The sequence below is a fragment of the Neopelma chrysocephalum genome, unplaced genomic scaffold (assembly GCF_003984885.1).
Source record: "Neopelma chrysocephalum unplaced genomic scaffold, ASM398488v2 Primary Assembly neopelma1_125, whole genome shotgun sequence".
Classification (NCBI taxonomy): domain Eukaryota; kingdom Metazoa; phylum Chordata; class Aves; order Passeriformes; family Pipridae; genus Neopelma; species Neopelma chrysocephalum.
This window is the reverse complement of record NW_020897787.1, coordinates 1994130-1998352: the sequence shown is the minus strand read 5'-3', so window position 1 is coordinate 1998352 and position 4223 is coordinate 1994130.

Here is a 4223-nt window from a genome sequence, read left to right as displayed (position 1 = left end):
TGAGTGTGCCCGCGGCTCGCCCAGGCTCCGGCGGCGGTCCCTCCCCGGCGCTCCCGGCGCGGCGATGGCCCCGGCGCTCTGAGTGCCCGCCCGCCGTGGCTGCAGCAGCTCCAGGCGCCCCTGGCTCCGCGGGGGAACGCGGCAGGTAAAGCCTTTCTCTCCCCGCCCCTCCGCGGTGCATCCCCGGCCGCCCTGTGCTCCGAGCCGCCGGCTCCGGGGGTTTGGCCGAGCCGAGAGGCTGCCGGAGGCGCGGGTGGTGTGGCGGGGAGCGAGCCCCGCGAGGCGGGCACGGGAACAAAGCGGTGCGGTGCATATGCTTCTGGAGTAGTTTTGTTATTTGAATTTCCGGGGAGGGGGGAAAGGAAGAGCGGGGTGGCTGGTTAGCTGCAGATATCTGGGCTTAGTTAGATGTAGGAAAAAAAACCCCTAATAATATTTATTTGCTCGTGGAATCCTGTTCCTATTCTCATGGTTCAGTGGTGGAAAAGATGTGTTTGTCATACAGGTAAGGTAGTGATATAGTCAAGACTGCAAAATGGTTTCCTTGAGTACCCTCCTTAACTGTAATGCTTGTATAAATTTTGCACAGCAATCATTTCTTACTTATTTCTGTGTGGATCCCCAGCCCCACCAAGCTTGGACAAGCAGCAGAGGGTTAGAGACAGTGTAGCAGACACAGTGTTTCTGTGAAGAGGTTTCACAAAAAGGGAGGAAAAAATTCCACTGTATTTAAGGCCAAATGACAAGTTGCATCCTACATGAAGTCATTTACAGCCAAGCATTGTGCTGCTATGCCTGATGCTTCAGGCTTCCTCTTAGTGCTGGGTGATGAATAGTGAATTGAGCAAGCCTATTAAATGTGCATAATCAAGCAGCAAGTGTTCTTAACTGCTTGTACGTGTAGTAGCTCCTGTTGTCACAGGATCAGTGAGTATTCCTTAGCTATCAAAAGACTGTGTTTTACCCTAGATCGAGTAGCATGCAGCTGTACCCCTTTTGTGATGCTGGTAATTCAGGTTAACTTAAAATTTCTCAGTGTGGCATGGAAAGGAGGAGGCTGGCAAAACAGAAACTCAGCACTCTTCCTGGGTGTAGATAGTGAGAAAAGTTTAACCTAAGAGACTGCATGCAGCCAGACCAGGGACTTGCACAGTTTCTGTGCTGGTTTTGAAAAGAAACTGAAGGACCAAACTAAGATTAAAAAATTGCTTCCTTTGGAATACCAAATACAATCTAATTAGTATACTCCTAGCACTTCGCCTTAACTCACTTCTGCCCTGTATCTAGAATTTCTTTGTGTCTAAGGCATCCCCTGCACCTCATGTTACTATATCATGTATTAAACCAGAAAAAGAGCCAGAAAGACAATTGCTGGGAGCAGTAAGGCAACTGTTTAAAAGCACCAGTTCCCATGTTATTAGAGATTCTCCAGTCTGGATAGAAACATGGTACTTCTTATATTCATTGACCAGGATTTTTTTTTTTAAACTAATGATTAAGGTTCAGGTATGTAATTCATTTCCAAGATAGCATCCATTCAATTTGTCTTATATAGGCTGCAGATTAACAGATTTTGTGCTTTACTGTAATAAAAAGCAGTTGAACAGTTTGAGTTCTATCTGACTGTCATTGCACATCCAAAAGCTCTCCTCCCAGTAGTTACCTTGGACATGCAGGGGCATAACCATAATATCTGTAGCCTTTTAGGAATCAATTGAGTTAACAATTATAATAGTGCATTAGTGTAAAATTAAAAATCAATTTGTGCACATGACTGTATGCAAGGCAAGCTCCCCCCTCCCCAGCAGAACGACAAGATTCCCTGACACAGCTCCTCCCTACCTCTGCCTTTTAGCCTAAGCACCAGCAAAGCCTCAGAGCACGTGACCAGCTATGTGTGATTTAAGCAATGCTATTGAATTTTTTCCACAGGGAACAATTACTATAGTGTGACAAGTCAACCATTTTGATCTTAACAGATCTAGCTCTGTTTAGTGATGGTATCCACTGCCTAACCCACTCTGAATATCTCCCTGGAGCAGTTTGCCTCTAATTTAAAAGGACACTGTTAAACCTTAAAATAGGTTCCCGTTTTTGGGTAGGAATGAGGCTTAATAGCAGAAGGCCACTGTAGACATTTCAGCAGTATATTTTCTGTTGCTGCTGGCTGTAATAGCCCTCGAGAAGCCACTCAAATATCTGAGAAGCCAAGCAGCATGCTCTGACCACACCCCTGCACTGCCATAATTCACAGCCCCAGACTCTGTGCTTGCTGCCACATCCATATCTCTACCTGCTCAGTCAGGACAAAGACAAAGCTGCTTCGTACTAATGAAGCTGGGGCAGCTTTTAATAGAGCCAACGATCTGGGCTTCCCAAAATATACCAAAAATGACACCCGTGTCCCCAGACATTGTTTATGCTAAAGGCTATTGCAAATAGAACATTTATGCTAATTACTTGCATGTCAGCTTGGGCAATAGACAATCAATATTTTTCAGATGTAGGATCCACTGCAACTTTCCCAGTTATCATGCATTCAGCACAGTACATTAAACCTCAAGTTGCAATTTCTTTGTGGAAGTGTTTATTTTAACTTCTACGGTAGACTGCTGAAGCTATGGAAATGTTTTCATTACACTTAAGTAAAAGTCTATTTTTCAAAAAGGCTTGCACAAAAACCTGACCTGGATATATTTTTAACATTAGAGCCATGGTTATGACAACACTATACAGTAACAAAAGGCTTAAAAAAATATCCTTATAAGCACAATCTGTACAAAAATGCTCTAGTTAAAAATCAACATGTGCTATTGAAAAGCAAAGACTTTTTTTACTGCTATCTATATGAGGGAGAATGACAAGACACATACCTTTATTAAGGAGAACTGAAGCACCTTGTATTGCCAAAACATCTTTGTAATATGGTCTTTTGTTCCCTGGATTGTGGCTGAGATGGCCTGTGTATTTTCTACAATTCTAAAATGAGAAAAAATAATTTTATGTATTGTATAGTAAAAATTCTCTGCTTGAATTCTAGCAATGCTTGGCATTAAACATAACTAGATTTTACTTATGCCCATAAATGCCTCTAAACTCTTATATGATACTCCCAAGACTACTCTTCAAAGAAGATATTTAAATGCACAACGCAATGTGCATTTAAGCAATTACTGAATTGCTTCCTCTTACAAGAGAGGGCCTGCTAACTCAAAAGAAGTAATCCCAATAACTTCCTTCAAGTAGCAAGTGATATTTTCAGCAATTTTTGAAGGTATAGCTTCTAACTTATGAATATTTAACTGTAGTGTTTAAGCATTTGTATTATGTTCTCCTCAACATTCAGGAGTAAACAGAAGAAAACTGTAACCTTTCTTCAGGCATTATTGCTATAATCATGTACTTTTATGTCTCACAGGTCAAAGTCACTCTAAATTCTGGCAAAATGTTAGACTATGGTTGAATTGTGACATTGCTGTAAAAAAGGACGGTCCAGAATTTGAGCTGACAACACAATGCTGACAAAGATTTGTGCAGAAATATTCACTTCCATTTTATTTTGTTTAGAACAACTAGTTCCTAAGAAATGTGTAATTTGGGAACAGAATCTAGGCAGAATTGCAATGAATATCAGATTTTCCTGCTTTAAGTTCTACTCAGCTTTGTTTCTAGTGCTTGGGATGGAGGCAAGAAGAGGAAAATTAGGGGACATGCAAGCCCTGCACATAAGGTTGTATTTATCCACTGGGAAGTCATCAGATTTTGGTGATTCTTGACTTAATCATGCTCACCCTGGCCCTGTTAGGGTCACTCAGCTTTTACTCTAAGAGCAGCAGAATGCTGCCATGCCTTAGTGAAGTGACCAGCAAACATCCTCTTGGGTCAAAGCAGGAGCAAGCAACTTTATGGTTAGAGAAAATCTCTGTGAAGGTGAGGGAGACTGAGCAATCTCTCAGGTTTGAGTCTTGTGCTACAACTTTAAGGTTCAAAAATATATTTACAGAACAGAAAGCAAGCACTCTGGGTGTGAGCTGACCCTTACCATCCCAAAGGAAAATACCACGATGAGTTCAGTGCAAACTGCAGAGAGCATGGCCTGGGCTCTGTTAGGGGGGCTCATTGCTCTCAGAGAATACACTGAGGGAAAGAGTTTAATGTGGGTTTGTTCAGTGCCAACTGCAGAGAGCATGGCCTGGGCTCTGCTCGGGGGGCTCATTGCTCTG